This window comes from Mus caroli, chromosome 4 (assembly GCF_900094665.2).
Source record: "Mus caroli chromosome 4, CAROLI_EIJ_v1.1, whole genome shotgun sequence".
Classification (NCBI taxonomy): Eukaryota; Metazoa; Chordata; class Mammalia; order Rodentia; family Muridae; genus Mus; species Mus caroli.
This window is the reverse complement of record NC_034573.1, coordinates 73,556,280-73,569,111: the sequence shown is the minus strand read 5'-3', so window position 1 is coordinate 73,569,111 and position 12,832 is coordinate 73,556,280. Positions and strand designations below refer to the sequence as shown.

Sequence of the window (12,832 nt, the reverse complement as noted above, 5' to 3'; positions counted from 1 at the left end):
CTTTGCAGCCTCAGAAATTCCATACCACCCTCGTAAGCCCTGGCTACCACATTATCTCTCCCTTATCCGCACCACCAGGGCCAGCCCCCAGCACTGCTGAGGCTAGGTCACCTAATGCCTTCATTGGCAGACAGGACCAGCCTTCCTGCTCTCCTGCTCTCCTGCTCTCCAGCCAGCTTACCTATATCCACACCTCCAGAGCCAGCTCCACTGTGCTCCCCAGTTACAGAGTTGGCCCCACTCTCCCAAGTGCTGCAGTGCAGTAGCTGAGCCAGCTCTCCCGCAGGCCTGTTCACCCACACCCCTGCCTCTAGGGCCAGCTCTACTGTGCTGACTGGCTGAGGGGCAGGGCCTGTTTTGCTGAGAGGTGGGACCACCTCTCTAGAGCACACTGCACGTAGTAAGGGGAGGGGTCACTTCTACACAGTGTTTAGACATCCATGTGGTCCACAGTGGCTTCCTGGACCAAGAGCATCCCCATGTTCTTTAGTGGTAACATGAGCCACAGACATCAACACTAACCTCTGCTGCTACATAGCCATGAACCCAACCATGACTCTAAGCAGCGTCTTGGGCTCGAATCTCACCACAACCCCAGATAGTGAGGCTGGCCATTCACACCAGGCTATTCCTTTCCACTTTCATAGTACTCTAGCTGGTTCACTTCTGTTTCTCTTCCATCTGCCTACCATATTCTGTGTCTGTGTGATAAGGAGTCTTGCCGGTGAGGACACACACACAGGACATACTCAGATCCTTCTGCAGCAAAGCTTTAATGCATCTCGAGAGAAAGATGATCAGCTTCTGGGGAGGAGGCCCAGAACACAGGAAACCCGTCCCTTTTATAGACCACAAGAGCTGTTGGAGATGTATTTCACCCTGACTGGTTGCTCACTATCAGCCCAGATGACGCCACGGGACAGGCAGGGCACAAGGAATGGAAAAATACCCCAGCACATGCGCAGACTCCTTGTTTACCAGTCAGAACACCGGATATCAGGGCCATCTTGTAATGGCGATTGCAAGGGTGGCTCCTCACAATATTCTTGTACCATGTGGTTGCTCGATGCAGAAGGGCCATGTGATGGGTGGGCCCTTGAGGGACATCTTGTCATGCTGCTTGGCATGCCAGCAAGCAGACACAGAAGTGCAGGTCTCTCTTTGTCTTCCTCCTCCCTCACTGTGCTGGGTGGTGGAAGGCAGAACTCTGTATGTCTATGGCCCATGTATGCCATGGGGTGAAGGGCAAGTCTTTCCTCACTCTCACCATGTGGCATGTAGGAACACAAGGTCTCTGTCTTCCATTTTCCTCCTCCCACACTGTACTTCCTGGATATTTAATTTAATTTAATTTTAATGTGTCTTAAGCATAAAACAGCTTTGACCACTAAGCCAGGCAACACGCTAGGATGAACAAGGGACTGCCATTTGCTCTGCCTCTGACTGCTATAAAAACACCACCAACTCGGTGTCTCTGCCCATTGCAAGGATAGGGGTAGGCAGAAACATATTTCTATGGGTGACATTTCACCACCTGGTTGTTGGTTCTATACAGGCCTTGGGGACTCCACTAAATGCAACCTGTACTTCTAGGCTTTCTCAGCAGAGATGGCAGTGGCGGAAATGACACAGGGGTGAGAAGACATGAGTGTGGGCTACAGGGGGATCTGCAGCTCCATTATGTTAATGGTCAGAATTCCATTAATCCCAAGGCAAGCAGTCAGGCAGAACACAATTTGGCCTATCTTCCTATTCAAGATAGCATAGGCCGAGCCACAGAAGTGTTGGTGCTCCTGTGTGATCCCCAGAAAATTAACATTCAAAAATGTTTGTAACTGAGCCTTCTGTACATCACTAAATACCAACTGGGCTTAGTGCCTGCTAAACCTCATCTGGGAGACAGTTAAAAGTTTCATAAAATTTTCATGAAAGCTTACCTGTTAAAAGCAATCCCCGTGTGAGAAAGATAAAGACAGACAGATACACGAGAGCTGAAATGTGACACCGGAGTTTTCAAGTGCTTAACAGAAAGCCAACTGGTACACACATGAAGTCATATGACAGTCTAAACACATCCTGAAATCAGAGTATGTGGGTCACAGAACATTGTCTTTCATTGGTTAGAATTCCTAAGTTTTTAAGAGGATCAGAGAGATTGGGCCTTGTTGCTCAAGCACAGCAAATGAATGCAGGTAATCCAACACCTTAGCTATAATCAGAACCTGAAAGCATACTAAGTTAAATGTATTTAAGGAGGCCTGCTGTCATTTCAGTTTCTAAAAGTGCCCATTACTGATGTCAAGAAAAAGTTTAAGTAAATAAACAGTTGGGGTTGCAATGTCCTGCTAGCCACCTAAAATTAAGATCAAACCAGCTCCATGCCTCTTTAGGCTGTTTGGCATTAGACACCACTAAGAAGCTAGAATCAACCTGAAGAAACCTTTTCTTGGAGAGCTCATTGTTTTCTGCAAAAATTTAGTGGAAAGCTCCCCAGTCCCCAGCAGCGAAAAGTCTCTCTCACTCTTACTCTCCTTGGTCCTAGCAATGGGGGTTGGAGAGGGATAAAGCTTCATTTTATTTCCTATTTTGCTTGTTGTGCCCTGCTAAGTGCGATTGCGTATAAGATCTTTACCTTTTATTGTCCAGCGTAGGAAAGAGTTTAGGATTCAGACTCAGAACCTACATGGCTACTTCTGTACATGCTGCAATCCAGGTCAGAGGCCATGGAATGGAAATCAAATAATGGTGAAAGATATTTTGTTAAAAGCAACATTGTTTGCCATACATCTACTGAGCTGTTCCTGAGTCTAAGGAAGAACAAGGACAATTTTGTTTGCCTTGGAAATGGGCAGCTGTTCGACGTGGAGAAAGTGGAGACGCCTTACGGTGTTTGGAGACCATGGGGCCTGACATTTTCAGGCTTCATTAATCTTCACTTAAGTTCTGTAATCCCAGCAGGCACACTAGGCCTGCTTAATTACTCAACACTGTAGAGACAGTGTCAGTTTCTTTTCTAGAGCTAATTTATACATTCTAATATTTAACCCTGCTGCCCTTTGCTTGGAGACCCACATTCTGTGGGAGACGAGAAAGCAGAATAGTTCTGATCTAAAAAGATAAGGTTTTCTCAGAGAAACTGCCACAAGACATTCTTCTGGAACCCAGTGAACACTCACATTTACTTGGTGTCTTGATTAGTGGTTCTATTGCTGTGACAAACCCACCATGACCAAAAAAAGCAAGTTAAGGAGGAAAGGGTTTATTCAGCTTACACTTCCAATCATAGTCCTTCATTGGAGAAAGTCAGGTCAGGAATTTAAGCAGAGCTGGAACCCAGAGGCAGGAGCTGATTCAGTGACCATGGAAGGGTGCTACTTGCTGGCTTGTTCCTCATGGCTTACACAGTCTGCTTTCTTATAGAACCCAGGGCTATCAGCCCAGGGATGGTACCACCCTCCATGGCCTGGGCCTTTGATCACCAATGAGAGACAATATCTGACCATTGGATCTCATGGAGGCATTTTCCTTTTAATGACTCTAGCTTGTGTTAAGTTGACTTACAAAACCAGCCAGTACACTTGGTATCTGGATTTTGTTCTTTAATTATGTCAAGAGGTTGCTATAAAAGGAAAACCCATTGCCTATGATGAATTGCAGTTACTATTGAACCAATTTGGTTTACCTTCGATAATTGTAAAAATTGACAGTGATTCTAAAAATATTTTCACAAGTCAAATTTCCCTATCAAGTATTTGCAAGTGAAGGTAGCTGATAACATTTTGAGGACATTTATACATTTACCCTGGGTTTAACATCTGCTTTCAGTAAGGAGTTAATTTGACCAGAATCAAAGCAGGCTCCACATAAGAAACCAAGATAAGATGTAATTTACTGAAGCAAGATAACACCCAACTTAAAATACACATCTTCTTTCCACTTGCAGTTTATAGAGTCCATCAAGAACACCCCAGTCTAAACATCCAGAGCTTTCTTGACCTTAATAGGAAGTTGCCCGATTCCTTTGAGAATTATGGGTCCATCTTAAAGTCCCCATACTTAGGGGACTGAGTCAGCCAAAGGGAGAGCTCAAGGACAGACTCAGGCACACAGAGAATTGTAGGCCAGCTGGCGCCATCCAAGACAGCTTCAACAAAACAATACAATGAGAAAAAAAAAACACAACCAACCAACCATCCTAAACAAAACAACAAACAATGCAAACAAAGTAACGCTGGATGTGTACTGTTGCTAGAGTACTTGCCTAGTATGTGACAAGCCCTGTCTTTGATCTACTACACATACTGGGCATTCTGACACACGCCCATTATCCTAGTATTCTCCTAGGTAGAAGAAGAATCATTAGCTCGAGGTCATCCTTAGTCATATAGCAGTTCACAATCATCTTTAATTACACAATATGTTCAAGACCAGCTGGGTCTATAAAAGAGCTTGTCGTTAAAAAACAAACAGTGCTTAAAGCTCTGCACTGTAACCTGTTATTACGATTATGGTTCTAGTATTTTACACATGCATCCATGTGGGTGTATGCACAATGCTAGCACTTTACCTCTGCTGGACTTTCAAACCTCTTTTTGAGATTGATGGCAGTTCTTTGCAGGTTGTTCTAATTATGTCATCCATGTCAGCAAAATACTGGCTTCAGCAGAATATCACCCATTGACCAGAAGGTGGCAGTGTCAGACCATTTTGGATTAACAAATTACAGCAGTCCTCTGATTGCACGTTAAGACATTCATGCAAGGGACTATCCGAAGGATGGCTTTAAATGATTTATTTTCTAATACAATCTTGATGAAAAATGACCTTTCAGAATAGAAGTAATAAGTTTGTTCCCATTTGGTTTAAATTGAAATACAAGGGCCACTATGCAGAAAGCTGCAGATTTTTTTGAAACTAGCAGATTTATGAGATCTAACTTTTAGGAACTCTAAAAACACACATTTAAAAGTAAAAAATTCATAGCTTTGTGCTTGGAATCTGTTAAGATACCACAAGTGCTGGTTTAAAGTCTTGAACACAGTTCTGAGCATGCAAAGAATAAAAGTAGGGCCATCTGGTCATGTCACCTAAGTAAGGTTTGTAGACTTATTTAACAATACTATTATGTACTATTTATTACTTATGTGTAGGCCGCAAGAGTTCACGTGTCCCATGTATGTTCAGGTGTATGTAGATTCCCACAGAGAATACAGAAGTGGTTATCAATCTGTGGGTCAAAAACTCTTTGGAGGTCAACCAACCCTTTCACAGGAGAAACCTAAGACCATCAGAAAACCCAGATATTTATACTGTGATTCATAATAGTAGCAAAATTACAGTTAAGAAGTGGCAACAAAATAATTTTATGGTTGGAGGTCAGAACAGCAGGAGGACTGTATTCAAGGGTCTCAGAATTAGGAAGGTTGAGAACCACTGGGCTAGAGGACCGCTGATTCCTAGAGTTCCAGACTTGGTGAGGCACCTGATATGGGTGCTAGAAACAAGACCTGGATCTGCTGCAAAATCAGTAATGATCATATTGACTAAGGTACGTCTCATTAAAGATCTCTAATCCCTGAGAAACTTACTTCCAAGTGTCACTGGCAATGATGATGGGCAGAGGAAAAAAATAAGGTGGGTGATGGGACTGGCTTGGATTTGATATGGGCAGCCATGGTTCCTGCCACTGGAAAAGGGCCAACAGGGCATGGGCCTCCAGTGTCATTCACTGGGCACAGGGCATGTTTATATAATTACTGTACATATTTTTATGTTTCTCCTCCAAGGAATGTCTTTTCTATTAGCATTAATGACTACATGATAATCAGAGACTGTACAAGTCTGGTAGGCAAAGGCATGGCTAATGTCTCAGTAAAAATGGTAAACACTAGAACATTCAGGTCAGCCCTTAAGGCTGTAGAAAAGAGCTCTAAAAACATGAATTCAAAAATATATAACTTCTCAGCTATGCAAAATATAAGGATAAAATATGAATTACACGAGAGGCTTTACAGATTTAAAGGAACAGAGGCAGTTACACTATGAGCCAGCTTGTCAGAAAGATACAAAGACAGCAATATACAAATACAGGCAGATTCCTCAGTTTAAGGTCAGCCTGGATCAGAGTGAATTTAGGTTCAGGCATGGTCGGAAAGGTGATTCCAGGGCAGTGTCCTACCCAAGTATCATATTGTCTATGCGTGTGCTTGTTTTCTCCTCAGAATCAAGAGGCTGGGATCAGAGCATGCCGATGCATAGCACAATCATCACCTAGAGCAAATGACTGGATTGATATTTAAAATACAAGACTAGGCTTATGATATGTAAGCGATGAGGCACGCAGAGACTTTGATTTTAGAATAGAAAGAAAGATCTGCTTGGAGACCTGCCACAAGCAGAACATAGAGAAAGCTGTCTGGAGAGCTACAGAGAAAACAGAACACGGAGACAGTAGGTAGAAAACTGTCCTGTGTAGAACATAGGCCACTGGCTTGTACCTACAATTTGACTCTGAGTCATTTTTTTTCACTGCTCCCAGATAACTCCTTCTCTCAGAACCCCTCTCCAAGCTGAGACTGCCCCCTGGCAGGTGGAAATCAGTGCTTAATTAATCTGTGTGTGTTCTATAAGGCTTTCAAGATTCTTTTTTTTCCCCAATTACAGTTTTTCTAATTATATCAGGAACAAAAAAAAAAGTGAAATCAGGCAAACAACTACAAAATGAGCTATTTTGTGTTTATTTTTGTGGTTCAAGTTGACATTCTATGTCAACACTAAGAGATGCTGATGTCTGTCACTGCATCGTTGCTACAAAGCCATCCAAGGACTTCTTTTTGTTGTTGATGTTTATCTGGTTTTCTTCTGATAGCAAGAGCCAGTACTCAGGGGCCTTGCATTTATTTGCTGAGCACATGGTCTGCTACTGAGCTCTCTTTTTATCCTCTTTTCATTATGTAGGATGATTTGTCTTCACTTGAAGTATGCCTGAGCATTAGAATTTATGAAATGACAAGCAATGGCGGAGGACTGGGTTAGTCTTTTTAGAAATATTGCCCCTCCCTCAGAACTAATAAGAAAAATAGAAGGCATGAGATCTCATTATAGATCGTTGTGAGACACCATGTGGTTGCTGGGATTTGATCTCAGGACCTTCAGAAGAGCAGTCGGTGCTTTTAACCACTGAGCCATCTCACCAGCCTAAGAAAGAAAAGTAGAATGATAGAACAGATTAAAAACATCCCTGGCCACTCAGTTTCAGTGTATGTTTCATATATGTGCTTTTAAAGAGTTACATAGACCACAGTGAGGCCTCCCAGTAATATAGTAATAGAACATGATGATTGGATTCTGTGGGAAAGAAGTACCCTGAACTAGAGAATTCCTCCTTTCAGACTCATATGTAGGCATCTCTGTGAAACATTTGCTTGAAGAGGATTGGTGTGGGATAGCAAGCCCACTGTGGGCAGAGTCAACCCCAGGCCTTCGAAATACAGCAAAGGAGGCTGAGCAAGCCATTAAAATAAATTTAGTAAGCAACACTCTTTCTTTTTTAAATTGTGTTTGTGTGTTTTTAACTTATTCACCTTACATCTTGCCACTACCCCACTTCTGGTCACCTTCTCCCACAATTCTTCCCCATCCCACACCACCTTTCTACTCAGAGTAGGTGAAAGCCACCTGGGTATCTCCCCCTGCCCAACTTTGGCATTTCATGTCTTTGTAGGGTTAGGCTCTACCTCTCCCACTGAGGCCAGACAAGGCAGTACACTAGTAGAACATATCCCACATACAGGCAACAGCTTTTAGGATAGCCCCTGTTCCAGTTGTTCAGGATCCACATGAAGGGAGGTTTAGGTCCAACCCACGAATGTTTTTTTTAGTTGGTGGTTCAGACTCTGAGAGCCTCAAGGGTTCAGGTTAGTTGACTCTGATGGTCTTCCAGTGGAGTTCCTATTCCTGTCAGAGCTCACAATCCTTCCTGCTATTTTTCGATAAGGGTCCCCAAGATCCATCCACTGGCTGTGAGTGTCTGTATCTCTCTGAGTCATCTGCTGGGTGAAATCTTTCAGAGGTCAGCCATGCTCCTGTCTGCAAGCATAACAGACTATCATGAATAGTCTTAGGGATTGGTGCTTGCACTTGGAATGGGTCTCAAGTTGGGACAGTTATTAGTTGGCCATTCCCTCAGTCTCTGCTCCATTCCCCATATCTGCATTTTTTTTTTGTAGACAGGATAAATTTTGAGTTGAAAGTTTTATGGGTGGATTGGTGTCTTTATCTGACTCTTTTAGCTGCTTATTGGGTCTTCTGGAGTGTGGTCAAGCTACGTCCATTTTTGTGAGCACTTCATAGCCTCAGTAATAGTGTTAGGTCTTGGGACCTACCTTTGAGCTGGATTCCACTTTGGGCCAGTTACTGGATCTTTTTTTCCTCATGCTTCTCTCCATTTCCACCCCTGTAAGTCTTTCAGACAGGAACAATTATGGGTCAGAGGTGTGATTGTGAGATGGCCCCCCTCTTCCTCATTTGAGGCCCTGTCTTCCTGCTGGAGGTGGGCTCTATAAGTTCCTTCTCCCCATGGTTGGGCATTTAATTTAAGGTCCCTTTGAGTCCTGAGAGTCCTTCACCTCCCAGGTCTCTGGTGCATTCTGGAGGGTCCCTCCAACCTCCTACCTCTCAAGGTTGCCTGTTTCCATTCTTCCTGCTGGCCCCCAGGTCTTCAGTCTATTTCCCTCACCCAATACCAGATCAGATTCCTCTCTCCACTCTACTTCCTCCTCCCTTCACTGTCCACTTTTCCTCCCAGAACCCGCCCTCCCTTCCCACTTGTGATTGCTTTCTTCTCCCTCCCAAGTGGTACTGAGGCATCCTTGCTTGGCCCTTTCAGCTTGTTGACCTTTTTGAGTTCTGTGGACTATATCTTGGGTATTCTATATATTTTTTTAATTTTTTTTTTGGCTAACATTCACTTATTAGTGAGTACATACCATGTATGTCCTTTGGGGTCCCAGTTACCTCGCTCAGGATGATATTTTCTAGTTCCATCCATTTGCCTGCAAAACTCAGGATGTCCTCATTCTGATTAGCTGAATAGTATTCCATTGTGTACATGAACCACATTTTCTGTATCCATTATTCTGACATGGGACATCTAGGTTGTTTCCAGCTTCTGGCTATCACAAATACGGCCACTATGAATATGGTGGAACATGTGCCCCTGTGGCATGGTAGGACATCTTTTGGGTATATTCCCAAGAGTTACCAGCTGGGTTTTCAGGTAGATCTATTTCCAGTTTTCTGAGGAACCTCTATATTGATTTCCAGAGAAGTTGTACCAGTTTGCAATCCCACCAGCAATGGAGGAGTGTTTCTCTCTCTCCACATTCTCTCCAACATGTGTTGTCACTTAAGGTTTTGATCTTAGCCATTCTGATTGGTAGAATGTGGAATCTCAGGGTTATTTTGATTTGCATTTCTCTGATCCCTAAGGACTTTGAACATTTCTTTAGGTGCTTCTCAGCCATTCAAGATTTCTCAGGTTTGAAATCTCTGTTTAGTTCTATACTCCATTTTTGATTAGGCTGTTTCGTTTTTTTCATGATTCACTTCTTGAGTGCTTTATATATTTTGGACATTAGCCCTCTATCAGATGTGGGATTAGTGAAGTTTTTTTTCCCATCTGTAGGTTGTCCAAATGTCTTATTAACTATGTCCTTTGCCTTACAGAAGCTTAATGGCCATCTAACCCTCTCTCTTGGCCTTTTCCAAATTTGATCCTGAAACCCTCATTTCCCTCCTCATCCCTCTTCCTTCTCTGTTCCCTCTTTCTCTCTGCTTCTTATGACTATTGTAGTCCCCCTTCGAAGTGAGATTCAAACTCTTACCTTGGACCTTCTTTCTTGTTTAACTTCTTTGGGTCTGTGGAGTATATCATGGTACCTGTATTTTATGATATTTCTGGTATTGGGTTACCTTACTCAGATGATATTCTCAAGTACCATCCATTTCCCTGCAAAATTCATGATGTCTTTGTTTTTTTTTAATATTTTTTATTACATATTTTCCTCAATTACATTTCCAATGCTATCCCAAAAGTCCCCCATACCCTCCCTCCCACTTCCCTACCCACCCATTCCCATTTTTTGCCCCTGGCGTTCCCCTGTACTGGGGAATATAAGGTTTGCGTGTCCAGTGGGACTCTCTTTCCAGTGATGGCCGACTAGGCCATCTTTTGATACATGTGCAGCTAGAGTCAAGAGCTCCGGGGTACTGGTTAGTTCATAATATTGCACCTACAGGGTTGCAGATCTCTTTAGCTCCTTGGATACTTTCTCTAGCTCCTCCATTGGGGGCCCTGTGATCCATCCAATAGCTGACTGTGAGCATCCACTACTGTGTTTGCTAGGCCCCGGCATAGTCTCACAAGAGACAGCTATATCAGGGTCCTTTCAGCAAAGTCTTGCTAGTATATGCAATGGTGTCATCCTTTGGAGGCTAATTATGGGATGGATCCCTGGATATGGCAGTCTCTAGATGGTCCATCCTTTTGTCTCAGCTCCAAAGTTTGTCTCTGTAACTCCTTCCATGGGTGATTGATTCAAATTCTAAGAAGGGGCAAAGTGTCCACACTTTGGTCTTCATTCTTCTTCAGTTTCATGTGTTTTGCAAATTGTATCTTATATCTCGCTATACTAAGTTTCTGGGCTTATATCCACTTATCAGTGAGTACATATCATTTGAGTTCTTTTGTGATTTTGTTACCTCACTCAGGATGATGCCCTCCAGGTCCAACCATTTGCCTAGGAATTTCATAAATTCATTGTTTTTAATAGCTGAGTAGTACTCCATTGTGTAAATGTACCACATTTTTTGTATCTATTCCCCTGCTGAGGGGCATCTGGGTTCTTTCCAGCTTCTGGCTATTATAAATAAGGCTGCTGTGAACATAGTGGAGCATGTGTCCTTCTTACTGGTTGGGACATCTTCTGGATATATGCCCAGGAGAGGTATTGCGGGATCCTCTGGTAGTACTATGTCTAATTTTCTGAGGAACTGCCAGACTGATTTCCACAGTGGTTGTACAAGGTTGCGATCCAACCAGCAATGGAGGAGTGTTCCTCTTTCTCCACATTCTTGCCAGCATCTGCTGTCACCTGAATTTTTTATCTTAGCCATTCTGACTGGTGTGAGNTGGAATCTCAGGGTTGTTTTGATTTGCATTTCTCTGATGATTAAGGAAGTTGAACATTTTTTCAGGTGCTTCTCAGCCATTCGGTATTCCTCAGGTGAGAATTCTTTGTTTAGCTCTGAGCCCCATATTTAGTGGGGTTATTTGATTTTTCTGGAGACCACCCTCATGAGTTTTTTATATTTATTGGATATTAGTCCCCTATCTGATTTAAGATAGGTAAAGATCCTTTCCCAATCTGTTGGTGGTCTTTTTGTCTTATTGATGGTGTCTTTTGCCTTGCAGAAGCTTTGCAGTTTCATGAGGTCTCATTTGTCAATCCTTGATCTTACAGTACAAGCCATTGCTGTTCTATTCAGGAATTTTTCCCCTGTGCCCATATCATTGAGGCTTTCCCCCACTTTCTCCTCTACAAGTTTCAGTGTCTCTAGTTTTATGTGAAGTTCCTTGATCCACTTAGANTTGACCTTAGTACAAGGAGATAGGAATGGATCGATTCGCATTGTTCTACATGATAACAACCGGTTGTGACAGCACCATTTGTTGAAAATGCTGTCTTTCTTCCACTGGATGGTTTTAGCTACCTTGTTGAAGATTAAGTGACCATAGGTGTGTGGGTTCATTTCTGGGTNTTCAATTCTATTCCATTGGTTTACTTGTCTGTCGATGTCTTTTGGTTTTTAATCATATTTCTTTGTATAGATATACCACATTTGCTTTATCCATTCTTCAATTGAGGGACATCTAGGTTGTTTCCAGTTTCTGGCTATTATGAACAAAGCTTCTTTGAACATAGTTCATCATGTGTTTTTATGGGATGTTACAACATCTTCTGGGTCTATGCCCAGGATTGGAATACCTGAGTTTTGAGGTAGAGCTATTCCTAGTTTTCTGAGAATATGCCAAATTGATTTTCAAAGTGGCTGTATGAGTGTATACTCCCACAGGCAATGAAGAAGTGTTTCCCTTGCTCCATATTCTCACAAGCTGTCACTTGAGTTTTTGATTTTAGCCATTCTTAAAGGTGTGAGACAGAATCCCAGAGTTGTCTGTAAGCAGTACTCTTGCATGACTGCTGGTTCAGATCCTGCCTCCAGGTTCCTGGTGTGAGTTCCTATTCTGATTTCCTTTAGGAATGGACTGTAACCTGCTAGCCAAATAAACCCTTTCCTCTACAGCTTGCTTTTGGTCCAAATGTCTTGTCACAGCAACTTTAAAAAAGCAAACTAGAAGTTAGATATTGAATATCTCAGATGGCTTTTAAATTTAATTGAACTAGCACAATGAAATCATATAAAAGTATACATGAATTAACCCTCGTTGAAAAGTATTTGTCACATGACTACTCAATTGACATGCTGTCTAGAGTTACACAGGCATGAGATAAGAAGGGTGGTGAATTCTAGTGGAATTGACAAAACGAAAAAACCTAAATGAAGCATTAATTCCAGTGGAGCTCATATGTGCGGTGTGGTTTATAACCTTTCATTGATGTGTGGACCATGCTGGGCATTTTTGCAAGCTATTCTCTGTAGTGAGACAATGTATTAAAAATGGTCTTGTTCCAACTCAAACACCTAGCTGCTATGTAATATATAAGTAGTTCACAGTATAACTTGAAATCAAAATGGTGAAGATCAAAAG

General features: G+C 42.5%; 1 non-coding gene across 1 annotated transcript; it reads right to left on the bottom strand.

The window, feature by feature from the left end:
• Positions 1-1,354: 1,354 nt before the first annotated feature.
• LOC115030987 lies at positions 1,355-1,492 on the bottom strand. Its single transcript, XR_003836579.1, has one exon. It is a non-coding gene; the product is annotated as a small nucleolar RNA SNORA48 (small nucleolar RNA).
• Between the last annotated feature and the right edge of the window lie 11,340 nt (positions 1,493-12,832).